At 39.5% G+C, this 13,798-nt stretch overlaps 1 protein-coding gene across 1 annotated transcript in view; it reads right to left on the bottom strand.

The window, feature by feature from the left end:
• Window positions 1-6,982, bottom strand: part of LOC150089685 (tolloid-like protein 1) — a 272,573-nt gene extending 265,591 nt beyond the window's left edge. The window contains exon 1 of the mRNA XM_090389593.1: window positions 6,740-6,982. The gene's annotated coding sequence lies outside the window, so the exon portion shown is untranslated. The remainder of the gene's footprint in view (window positions 1-6,739) is intronic.
• Window positions 6,983-13,798: the final 6,816 nt, after the last annotated feature.

Genomic DNA, 13,798 nt, shown 5'->3' with positions numbered 1-13,798 from the left:
CTTTTTTTATGCGAGTAAACATTTGACATGACTGTGTTTCTCCACCGCCTCAAGTGTAGCAAGTATTTAGTGTAAAAATAAGCAACTCTGTTTATACTGTAAATTACAGTTTCCAAGTTTTGTTCCATGTACGCACTCATCAACTTGAGGAAGATTGGCTCTTCCCCCATCCCTGAGTTGTTTCTTTTGTTGGTCTTGTGAATACCATTTGCGTATTAGGCATAATTCCATATTCCTTAGTGATATCTAATTTCCTCTTTATTCCTTTTTCTACTTCATTGATCACTTTCTACTTTTTGTCAGGCGTTAGACTTGTACGGGTTTAGACACATCCAACTTTTATGACGACCGCTGACGAGCTCTGGTAGAAAAGTAGAATTTGTGTTTACTCTAGAGAAAATTTTATAATTAGGCAAATTCGTAACAGCGAAACAGCATGACTGACTTCGAATCAGCTAACAATATAAGCGCCAAACTTCGAATTAATGATAAATTCTTACTGATCTTTACATTATATGAAATAGGAGGTTCAAGGAGTAAAAATATAATTCTAAATTACCAAAATTTCGAATTAAGCAATTTCGAATTAACCAAGCTCTACTATCTGCTTTTGGTATTCATGCATATTTTATGCTTGCATGAATGTTGCCTACAGAAGTTTGCTGAGTATATTCACTACCGAAAGTCTACAGTTCTAGTCGATGATGAACCAAAGTAATTCTTCCCAAAGTGGAGGGTGAGTTGGTAAGTAAGTGTAAGTGTTTTCAGTGTCTAACGGCACCAGGGGTTTCCCCCATCTCCGCGTTGCTTTTATTGTGGGTGTACCAGTTCACTGGGAAGGCCAGAGATTTAAAAGTGTATGGATTATGGAAGTGTGGTGTTTTGTACCGTTGTTCCTCTGGCCATTTAGCCGCTGGACCTCTTCTGAGGCCCAACGTTGTCCCACTTACGCCCCGTGGAGGCAGACCAGGTACCCGATAGTCTTTAGTTCACTCTGGAAGGTCCTGCCACCTAATTTCCTGAGATTTCAGTGGCTAGGACCTTAAAAAAAAAAAAAAAAAAAAAAATTTTTTTTTTTTTTTTTATATATGTGTAAAAAAAAAAAAAAAAAATTTTTTTTTTTTTTTTTTATATATGTGTAAAAAAAAAAAAAAAAATTTTTTTTTTTTTTTTTTACACATATATGTATAGATATATGTGTGATATCTCTCGATTGCGTAGGGTGATGTCGCTTGAATAAGGATAGACCGAAATATGGGCGTAAGTTAATTTGGATTCATTGAATTTATGTGTGTTGGGGAATTCGCTTGTGTAAAGATAGAGAGGGGGGGGGAGAATGAAGACTGGGGGGTTAAAGGAGGAAGGATAAGGCCAATAGAGTAGGAGGCCTCAATTTGGTGTCAGCAGGGCATGCCCATGCCCTGCCAGAAGGAAGAATGGGGGTGGCGTGGAGAGGAGGAAACAGTATGACCGTCTCCTCCCCCCTGCCGGGGTGGGATAGAAAGGGCCGGACAAGGGAGCCGGCACAGGTCGCCAATATGGCGTGTATGCAGCCTGGCCGCAGAGTGGTGGCTAGGCCAGCAGAATCAGGACAGCATCACAACACTGGTCCCACCAGGAGGTACATCCAGGGACAAGGTCTCTACTGACTTGTTCACAGATCGGTTGAATGCCGGTGTTGGTCATGGGATCAAGGTCTCATCCAGTTTGGTCGTGGTCATGGTCCTTCTATTTCCATTTTGGGTGGTCATTGTTGGTATGTGGTCACTTTCACTGTTTGTTCTGTTATCTGGGCGTCGATGCAGTGTTGTTACTCCTGCAATGGTGATTGTCACATTCTAGGATAGTTCGTTGGGTAAATTACATGCGCTGTCGGTCCAGCTGACAGGGTGTTCGTGTTTGATTGCAATGTTCGTGGAAGCAAAGTCCCGTCCGATATCGTGGTTCTTTGATCTTTCTGGCACAGTCGACAAAGTAATGGCACTCATGAGAGCAGAGTCCTGTCCGATGAGTTGTTGTTGTAGTCAGGTCCTGCATCAGGCCTGGGGAGGTTGGGTCATTGCCCTTAGCCCGGTAAACAGCTCATGTGCAAAGCACGAGAGGGCCTTGTAGTGCTCCTCCTCATGTAATATAAGGTGCTCCCGTTCCTTCGGATTAAAGCGTATCTTTGTGATGAAATGACATCTCATGTCCTCAAAGAGGGGACAATCGTGCATTAGGTGTGACCATGTTTGGTTTTCTCCGCAGTGGCATAATGGGGAATCCCTGATGCCGAAAGTTGACAGCTTGGCATTAAAAGAGCCATGCCCTGTTAGAAGAAAGGTGGTGTAGAGCTCCGGTGAGAACCAGTTTGGCTGTTCGGGATACACTTGGGTAATGTCCGGGATGAACTTCCGGGTTATCTCACCTTTAGTTGAGTCCGCCCATCGGGACTGCCAGGTTTGTTGAAGATATTTGGTTAGTCGTTTCTTTTCTGCGTTGCTGTTGTTGGTCGGATCTGTGGTGAAGCCAATGCAAGTTACACTGTTCCCTCTTGATAGTTGATATAGCATGCCACAGCGGACAATCTCCAGGTCCAAGGGTAGGAGCCCCACAAGGGCCTGCAGTGCATGTGAGCTGACCGTGCAGCATGCTCTGGAGACAGTGAGTAAGATGCTGCGCTGTATCGTTTCTAGCTTGGTATGGAGAATCTCACTAGGACGGAGAATGTTTCTTTACTTGAGTTATTCTTGGTTTTTTAGCCAGCACAACAAGCAAATCATCAGCCGCAAACTTGAACTCCTGAATATAATAATTTAAATAAAAATTTATCGCCATACTCAGATTCTTCGAGTACCATTGCTGTGGCTTACCTGGCAACAGTGACGAAACTATCATACCGCCAGTGACTCAGGGGCGGCGAGAATTTTTTGGTGAATCGGGTTTGGTATAGTTAAAGATCACATGAGATCGTTCACTAGTCTGGCGGGAGGGCCCTCATTATTTATAGTTTTGCCTCTGCCTGGGGGATACTAATTACACCACTGCAGGTAACATCACATTCAGCAATTTATTATTCGTATTGCTGTTCTATATAAAAATGTTAGCTTCAAAGTAAAACTAAAACTTTGCAGTATATGCAGTTTTCCTGTAAGTTAATATAATGTTTTTATATTACAGACACTGTTACAGTACCTAAACCGTCTGTAAATGTTGAAAACACTTTTCTGAAGTCAATTCAAGCTTGCATTTTGTTGCATGACCGTATAACTGCCTGTGAATCCATTAAACATATTTCTGTATCTTGTTTTATCAGAGCTTCATTGCTTAATTTTCACATTTTGCCTTAAATCATTTCGGTGCACGAATTTCTGTAACACAGCACTTATGAAATTTAACTGCTTATTATCTATCAAGTTAAATATTTACATGAAACCTAAATTTGATTACCGTTGATGTTTCTCGCATCCATGTGAGATCGCCCTTGTAGTTTTTAACTACAAGTACTATTACCAAGACTCTTTTTTTTCACTGTCCCGATTTGTTAATCTTTTCGGATATGAAACTTTTTCTTTTTTTTTTTTTTTTCTTTTTTCGTTTTTGCACAATATCAAGAATTTGTTAATAATATCAAGAATTGGTTATGGTTACCAGAATAAATTTTTGGATATTATTATTTTTATAGTTGCAGATATTTTTTTTATATATAATACAACAGTGTTTAATGATATGCTATTTATATCTTTCACCTTAACATTAGAGTGTGCGGATAGATTAGAAGCGTCCCATTCCGAATTTCCGAATTTCTCAGGAAATGAAAAAAAAAAAAAAAAAAAGTTTACAGTAAATTTAATAATTTATAAAATGATTGCCCCTGAAGGAAACTGTAATGGAGAAATAGAAATATTTACCATAAATTACGATAAATTTCATTTTACTTTCAAGAAAACGCGAATTATGATCGGTCAGGTTGGATAGGGTGAATTTTGAAGCAGTAAAATTGTTGAATTGTTTTATGATTAATTCATTTGACAAAACAACTGAAATTATCAAAAATTATATGTAATACAAATGTCATGAATATATAAAAACAAAAAAAAAGTAGATAAATTTAAAAACACAAGGTATCCTTATTGGCATAATGTTCGAAACATACGTTTAAGAAATCGTAAATAGAAAAAAAAAAAAAAAAAAAAAATGATAAATACAATCATCATAAATTCACTGGCATTGAACGTGTAGATCTACACCAAACTAAAATTGAATAAGACCAGCATGATAACTCAGTTTTAACTGAGTTATCATGTTTTAACCCGGGGGAAGGATATAGATAAGACGAGGTTTTGAACGGGATGCCTCATTTGTGTTTTGTAATTAACGCTTATGTATTAAGATTTTAAAGATATTTTCAAATGGTGATTGCTGATTCGTTCAAGGCTGCTAGAAATATTTCTCAGTAAGAATTTAATTTCCACTTCCCCGCCCCCTCGATGTAAACAGAAAACTGAAAATACAATGGAGACAGTTAAAATTCACCAATTATGACAGGTCGCGGTTACTTGTCAGTAAATGAATTAGTCATGAAAAAATTTTTCATATTTAAGCTTTAAGCATCGCAGACATAAAAGTTGGAGGAATGATATAATGTACTGCAGTCTTTGGAGTAATCGGTAAAGGTGTTTTCTAGACCTTTTCTGTACCTCTTGTTCAAGGGAAATCAGGCGGATATGGCTAAGGTTCCATATTTATCTGAGATAATCTAGAAAACATCTAATTAGGGAATAAACAGAATGGAAATAGACTAATTAGAGGAGAAATTTGCGTTTCGCTACTATCCTACAGTATGAAAGACTCCTGGGGGAATCCCAAGAGTCTTGCAAACTGTAAGACAGTAGAGGCAGGAAACTGGAGGAATCCAGGTATCTTGTAAACTGCATTAACGTGGTTGTTCATGTTCTACTAAAACGGGAATTTGGTGTAAAAAAAGAAAAAACCATTGTTCTTTTATTGAATGTATGTTGAAAGCAATGGTTGTCTAGGTAATTCTGAAAATTTATAACTTTCTTAATTATGCTCGTAATTGAGGGTCATGCGTTAATTTTTGATTATTTAGCATGAAACTGCTGATTTTGTTCCATTATTTAAAAAAATTTGAATCATAGACGGTCTGTGCCGCATTCCTGTCAATAGAGAACGACTTCAAATTGTCCAGTCTTTCCGTAATTAATCTGCCTTTTACATTTGAACTCGTGTAACTCATATAGATGGGTCAGAAATATTCCTGATTATAGTTAAATGATATTCCAAAATTACAAAACTCAGACAAATTACAAACTTATACAAATTACTTAAACAAATTACAAATTTGGACTCTTATTTATATGCATAAGTTCATTTTCAGCGATGTCAGAATTTGCAGATACTTCCGATAAACCAATTTTCCTACATTTTTCACGTGATTCTGTTTTTATGTAATGGTAGAAAGTAGTAGTACTGAATAACTTCAGATTTAAATTATAATCTTAACTGATACCTAATTTTGTTTAAAGTTCAAAGAATTAATCAAAGTAAGATGTATTAGCCCTGTATTCTTGACAGATCCATTGCTTTCAGATAGCCGTATTCATTCTCCAGGTTTCTTTCTTTTTTTTTTTTATTTGCGGTTTATGTTTGACGGTCTTCACGAGACTAAACTGCACAGAGATTAGATAAAATGAGCGGACTTTGGCGTAAGGACATTATCTCCCTGCCTGTGTGTCTGAAAGCGCGCTTCACTTAAAGCCGCGGCAGTAGTGATCGAAGGGATCTACGTTTCTTACTGTTCTGATGAAGTTAGGTTACCATAGCAATAAGCACTTCAAAGTCAAACAAATGATCCAAGTTTATGTAATATTCCTGTGAAAATAATATCTGATAGATGCGCTCTCTCTCTCTCTCTCTCTCTCTCTCTCTCTCTCTCTCTCTCTCTCTCTCTCTCTCTCTCTCTCTCTCTCTCTCCATTTACCTAACCGAAGAAGCACACTAAACCACTGTATTTTAGATAACTATACGTGCCTTCCATATTACTTGCTATGAAAAATTGGTAATTCGTGTATTACGCTAGACTAAACGAATGTATATTATGACGCCAACGAATCTGTCAAGAGTCGCAGTAGAAAAGGATAAAATTTACTAGAAAAAATTTGGATAACATACCTTATATAAAACAAATGTTAATCGCACTTCAAACTCAAATGAATATAGAAATATAAATACGGATATACAGAGTTCATCTAGATATAGATCTCAAAATATAAATTATCTAGAAAGGATTTATGATCGCACTGATCGCTTTTCTAAGCATTTATTTAGAAAGCTCGTGTTATTATTTTAACAAGGCATTGGAATCATTCAAACACGATTTAACATCAGGGCTGATTAAAGAAGCACGGCAGTATTAGGAACAGAAGTATCCCCTAGAACATCCATCAAACTCCAGCATCATCATACATCTTCATATTTTCTAGTTACAATTATGATTACTGAAAAATGTTGTTGCTATTAGAATTGCACATATAAGTATGAATATTGCGGAATTCACAAGAGAATTCCTATGTTTCTAAAAGCCTTACCGAAAGTTATCACCTAACTCCTTCATATTTCTTATTTCTTAAACTTTGCATGTTAAGACAAGAGAGGGCAAAGAGAAAGAGAGAGCTCACGCTAGATCCCGGAGGTTAAAATCGATAGTCATAGAAAAATGTCAGCAAGAAGAACTCACCATTGCTTGGAATTTAAAATTGCTGTTTCTCGTCAGCAGAGCTGTTGTGTTGTTGCTGTCCACCACTGGTGACTCCTTTTGCAGCGTCTTATCGGGAAGAGTAGTGTGTCCACGCTTCACTCAGAAGGCCATCTGGCAGTAAAGTAGGGCAGCTCTCACTGTCCTTCTCGTACTGTGACGTCACCCCGCCCAAGAGCAGCAGCACCACCACTACAGCAGCGGCAGGATCTCCCACCTTCGCAGACCGCGCTCTACTGCCTAGCGACGACACAATTCCATCGCAACAACAAGCTGAGTGATTCTGCTTGTAACCGCGTGTGCCACTCGAGGCAGTTGCAAGAGAGTAGCAGGTCATTGGCTGAGGTGAATCCGCGAAGTGGCTACTTAACCTTCGGCAACAGCAAGTGAGGAAAGATATGGTATGAAAGCTATTCTATGGAAAATGAAAAACTCGTTCGCCAGCATTAAAACGAGATTCCGTAAATAGCGGTCATTGCCGCAGGTATACCATAATTCCATTTATCAGCTCTCAAGGAGATGCCCACTTACATTGATGTTCTGCTAATTATTGTCAAAATATCGTGCATCTCAGTTATTCTCTCTCTCTCTCTCTCTCACACACACACACACACACACACACACACACACACACACACACACACACACACACACACACACACACAGTACGATATATAGTCGTACCTTGAAAGGAACATATTTTGCTTGAGAATGTTAAAGAAATCTATGTTTATTTTTAACATGTATCATAGAGAATAGTTATTACAATGAAATGGGAAAATAAAATATTTGTTGAAAAGGTTGAGCAAATAAGGTGCAAATGGCTTTTTTGAAGCTTTAATGAGCATAATGTACGAGCAGTACGATTGGGCATTGCAATTTCTGATAATGAAAATAGTATCAGTATCACACAGGGAGCTAAAGTATTTAAAGGGAGGTGCTAAATCAGTGTTAAGGGAATTCATTAAGCTTTAATAATCATACAATGCTAAATAAATCCACATTATGTTGATCATAATGGGTCTATAGCCTTTAGCTTCTACCTGAGACATTCCCTGGTACAGTATACTGCAGGTTTGAATATTCTCATGCTGTGGAAAACAAACAAACAAACAAAAAAGATGAGAGATTATCACAAATTTAAAAAAAAAATTGTTATGAAATTATCAATATTTCTCATATAATATACAGTACAATATGTACAGTTATTGTAATCTGCGTATTTAAATTTTTAAAAAAAGTAATAAATTCACAGGGCTTAAATCCTTTTATTTTAAAGCTTGCAAACAGAACTTTGCTTACGTAAGAAAAGACAAAAGTCTTTTCGTACGATATTGATCTCCCAAATATGGCAACTCTTGGCGGTGCCCTCACGTTAGCACAGCGGGGTAGCTTTCCCGCTCTCTTACACCGTATGGGGAAGGCCTAAATTCGATTTCCATCACCGTCCGAAGTTGAGAATTACTTCCTTTCGGGAGTAGACTAACTTTTATAGGCTATTTCGCATCGCGAAAAAACTGGCCACACAACACACGCGGTTTTCGTTCAGGGCTCATGGCCCTTAGTCTTTGTTACTTATGTTATGTAACAAAGACTGCTATGTTACAAGCAAATTTCTGTTTGCTGCCTACAAGGATCTAATTTCTGTGAATTTCTTATTAAATTCACAGTGAACAGGTAAAGAACTTTTGTTATCTTAGTTTGTTAGTTCATTATAACAAATTTAAACAAAACTTATGGAAGACAGATTGACCTAATCCAGAAAACAGTCATATCTCCTATAGCAAGATAGCATTTCTGAACTGCTGTAAGTTTTGAATTCCAAACAGTCTTTAGCTGATGTACATCACAGTGCAATATTCAAAATATTATTTTAAAGACACTGACGCTTGTCGCACATAGCGATGTATGTATACAGCGGGCTGAAAAAACCTGGAATGACCAACAGAGGGAACAGTACGCCTTTTGCCTGAAATCGGCTCACTACACCCTCCGTTGAAGATGATTTAAAAATTCTTCCAGCCAACCCAAACCTCTCCTAACGAGTGGCAGATGCAATGTGTTGCATTGCCATTCGGAGAACACATATAGTGTCAAGAGAATTTTAACATATCAGCTTGTTTAATATTTCTTTGCTAAGACTCGTTTAAAAGGTCCGTTTGAAAGCGAGAAGCCAGAGGAAATTGTCACGACAGTCTGCCTATAACCGAATATTGAACAAAGGAGCTAAGGCGCTCCTTCCTCAGACACTTTAGCCAGTCGGTGCTGCTCCTTTAAGATTTAACAGCAACATGTACATAGATACTGAAATATAAAGCGGTATGTTTTGATTAATACAGGAGAAGCACCCTGGAGAGCTGTACAAGGGCGACCAAGATATGCGAAATACACATCCTAAATAACGCACTGATGGACTAAGGTTGTCGACTTTTCGCACTTACCCTTTGTAAATCGAATTCAAATTGTTTACATAAATCGAAAACTGATGCACATGTGCATGTCATTCTGATAGCAAATATGGATGATTTTAAATAGAGCAGTCTGATCATGCGTCATTCAGTTCGATTATGCAAGGATACTAAGCACGCCTGAATACTGAAAGATTCATGGCCCTATGGTGCAGAGAGAGACCACACGAGTGATTCATTGTGGTTGAGAGCCTTGGCCCGCTTCTATCTTGGCAGTCACGAGGATGGAAGTGGGCCAGTTATAGCACAGGTAGCAAAAGTCCACACAAATACGATATCCTGATTGTGGAAACAGTTCAAGGAGACGAGACAAACATCCTGATGAGCTGTGCAAGGTCGACAAAGAGTCATAATACCAGTCAATGACTGATAATTTCCGTCACTTCCAGGAGACCTAAGGAGATGGCAGCACAGCAAACCTTGTGTGCCATAGGATAGAAGGAATGTACAGTACAATCCTGGCGCCTCCATAGCCAGGTGGGCAGTAGCAGCAGTGCATAGCATACGCTTCTTGATTAGACCGGGGTTCGAGCCCGTGACTACCAAATACGGAGGATGCGGAAAGGTCAGGGAATTACCACCGCATATCCCCGGAGCAATATGGCCTTAGTTGCTAATGCTCCTAAAAACCAAATAGCAAACAAACAGTACGATCCATAATTCCTGTCTCTCTCACCTTTTGTGCGTTTCAGCACTACAGGTGATAATGGACCCAGACCAGCACATTAGGCTGACACACGAGCGCCTACACTTTTTCGGGCCCACTCTGCAAAAGTTCTGCACCACCACAGATGAACAACGTGGAGATGGGCAAATGCCTAAGAGCCACCAGCGATACCACACAAACACACACATACCACCTTTAAGAAGGGGCACTCTACAGAGGACGACATCTCTTTTAAACAACATCAAGGATTCTTCTGATATATATATGCTCTTATGGTCTTTATAAACTTTGAAGGAGCATTTGATTCGGTATTGTGGGAAGGTGCCCTTAGATCTCTTGTGCTTGCACAGTGTAATAGTTATACGAGGGAGTATCAAAAGGTTCGTACCCTTACCTAGAAATAATAGCTGTAGAAAGGTGAAATTTCACAGGAACTTTAATCCTTTTCTGTGTACTCTCCATGTATAGTAACACATTTCTCCCGTCTATGGATCATTTGTTTAATGCCTTAATCATAAAGTCCGCACTTTTTGCACTGAAACCACGATTCCACTTCATTGATGACTTTCTGGGACGAATAAAAGTCGCGTCCATGCTATGGTTTCTTCATTTCTCGAAACAAGAACAAGTCTAACGGTTCTAGGTCAGGAGAATAGGGTTGGGTGCTGCAGTAGTTCGAAGCCGCACTGGGCAACAAAGCTGGTGGTGGCTGTTGTTGTTATTTGGTTTTTAGGAGCATTAGCAATTAAGGCCATATTGCTCCGGGGATATGCGGTGGTCATTCCCTGAACTTTCCGCATCCTCCGTATTTGGTGGTCACGGGCTCGAACCCCAGTCTAATCAAGAAGCGTGTGCTGGTGGTGGCAACGGCTTCTGTAAAGGCATTAGCAATCTTGGAACCCATCGTGTGGAGACCTTAGACATGTGCAGATGAACATGTAAAATGCTGTGGGCAGACCCATAACTAATTCCCACTGTATTTGCGATGAAATGAATTGTCACACGTCTGTCACTCAGCACTAGCTGCTCAACCTTTGCAACCGTCTCACTGTCTGTGGATGTTGATGGCCTTCCTTCTCTTGGCTCGTCAAAGACGCTTATATGACCGCACTGGAACTCCCGTTTCCACTTTTTTACAGTGTCATAGGATGGACAATTCTGCCCATATACAGCTTTCAGTTCTTCGTCAATTTCTTGGGGTTTCTTGCCCTGCAAATTCAGGAACTTGATCACTGCTCGATATTCCACTTTGTCAACGATGGCGTTCTTCCTCAGATTTTGGGCCCCATCTCTGGTATACGATCACCTACGGGAATGAAATTTCACATGTTAGTTACTGAATATGTAGACAACTTATATTAAAAACGGCATCTTCCTACTGATGTTTTATCTAGGTCAGGGTACGAACTTTTTGATACCCCCTCTTATATTTAATACTATGAGGTCTTATTTTCAGGACAGATTTATTACGGTGCGTGCGCGTCATCTGTCATATAGTACCGGTGTCTCGAGAGGCTGTCCTCAAGGTTCGGTTTTGGGACCTCTCTTTTGGAATGCAGTCTTGGATCAGTGGCTTGTTAAGGAGGGTACAGAGTTTGTTAAGATAGCCTATGCTGCTGACCTTGTGAGTGGAGTTTCTGGGTGCTCCAGAGCTTTTTAGGAAGAAAATACATGTATACAGTCAGTTTTAGGTGATTTAATGCAGTGGGCCGAATTGAACAAATTGAAGATCTCTGCAAGTAAGACCTGTTTTATGGTTTTCAAGAATCAATTTGATTACGGCAGACCTCCAAGAGTTCTTTTAGGTGGAGTTCAGATTCCTTATGTGGCTAGAACTAAGTATTTGGAATTAATTATAGATGACAAACTTTCCTTTTTGCCACATGTTTCACACCTGAATGTAAAAATAAGACTCTTTACTGCCTCACTTGCTAGGATTTATTGTAAGGAGTGGAGATTGAATAAGAGGGTGTTGTCATGGTATTATAAGACTATTTTTCTCCATATAGTGGCATATGCGGCTGTTGCTTGGTTGTCTGTGGAAATGAAACTAGGATTCGATCGAAACTTTTATCACTTTAGCGCTTTATGTTATTAACTTTACTGTCAGTACCTAGAACAGTGTCTACAAACGCCCCACAGATAATTGCTGGAACCATGCAATTGGATTCATTTATTGTCTACAGAGGTTTTTTGTACAAATTGGAAAAGGGTATGACGTTAACGTTTTTGGACATCACAATCGATTTATAGAATAATATTAAAGAAGAAAAAGTACGAATGTGGAATAAATTAATGGAATTCTGGTAGACCAGGTGGGAAAGTGGTGATGTTGGAGCTCTCACGAGGAAATATATTCCCCAGGTGAACTATGCATTTTCAAAATCCGTGGCATTTTGGTTTGCGCCTTCTATGTATATTTCCTTTGTCTTAATAGGACATGGTTCACTTAGGGTCAAATTATATGAAAGAGGGTTGGAAGCAAATCGGTTCTGTGCATGTGGCGAACAGGAGACTTGGATGCATGTAATTTTCTTATTTCGGGAGTATGACGACCAAAGGCAGAATTTGATGGGACATATTCCTGGCTTATCGTGTACATTTACTTATTGCAAATCGGGACTGATTTAATTCATTTCAGGAGTTTCAGCTGCTGATTTTGCAAGAGAGATGTTCTTGGAGCCTTTTTTTTTTTTTTTTTGAGGGGAAAAACCCGGTGGCTGGATTGTCTTCATGGAGTTTATTGTTGGACCCGATTCCATGTGTTGGTTCTGTGATTTTGGAAAACATTGCATTCAACTATTGGATTGTAACTCTGGCTGGAGTGCTCGACCTGATTCATGATGTTGAGTCTGGTGCTCTGGTTAGTTGTCTTTTGTCCTGCGATCAGGAATACTTCTGCATTCTGGGGTGCTGGACCTGATTCATTGCGTCCGGTCTGGTGCTCTAATGGTTCTATTTTTCCATGGTGGACAGTTGGAGAATTTCTGGACAGTATCTTTATTGGATTTTGAGGTTCCAAGTACTTGTGGAACAGTAAGTGAAGAGATATTCAGTTGAACTGTGATTTTCGAAGTTTCTAGTTGCACCATCAGAATATTGATTATTAGTTTTTTCCCTGCTGGCTCCCTGGTATGGGTAACCCTGGGGGCGGGGGATTACTGGTATTGCATTACTTCCGGTGGGTGCGGGATTTCATGCACGAATGGCACTACAGTAAAACCAGACCCATGTAATTCAACATACTTTTCCAGGCCCGCTTTGTAGAGACTCTACACATTCACAAGTTTTCAAGGTGGCGTTCAGCTTATGCCTGGGAGCCACCCCGATTAAAGAACGAACACACACACACACACACACACACACACACACACACACACACACACACACACACACACACACACACACACACACACACACACGAGTGTTTAATGATATCTAAATATATGTAAATATATCTTGTATATAAATCATGTATATACATAATCTTGAGACCTTATCACGAAGAAGACCCTGTTTCAACTGCTATCACGAACATGTCAGTTGTTCTCAAAAGCTGATATTCACGGACGAGATATCCAACGTGATATTCACGCATGATATGCTGGTGTTGTTGTAGTAGGGTTTTAGGAGCATCAATGAATAAGCCCATATTGCTCCGTGCATACTTCTTGTAAATTACGTCTGTTATGTGGTCCATTTTCTGTCAGCTGGATGAAAAGTTTCCGGGAGAAAAAATCACGCTACTCTTGCCTGAGACCGACTAACTCAGCCACATTGTGAAAAAGGTCCATAAAAATTCCTCACGTCATCGACGGCACTCGACCTCAGCTCTCGGCGATTCTGCCAACTGTGCTACCTACGACGGCGGATGAGATACGCAATGTTATATTCACGGATGAGTCG

This window comes from Mastigoproctus giganteus, chromosome 2 (genome assembly GCF_048544385.1).
Source record: "Mastigoproctus giganteus isolate SK-2022 chromosome 2, ASM4854438v1, whole genome shotgun sequence".
NCBI lineage: Eukaryota > Metazoa > Arthropoda > Arachnida > Uropygi > Thelyphonidae > Mastigoproctus > Mastigoproctus giganteus.
The sequence above is the reverse complement of the archived record's forward strand: the minus strand, read 5'-3'. Positions and strand labels throughout refer to the sequence as shown.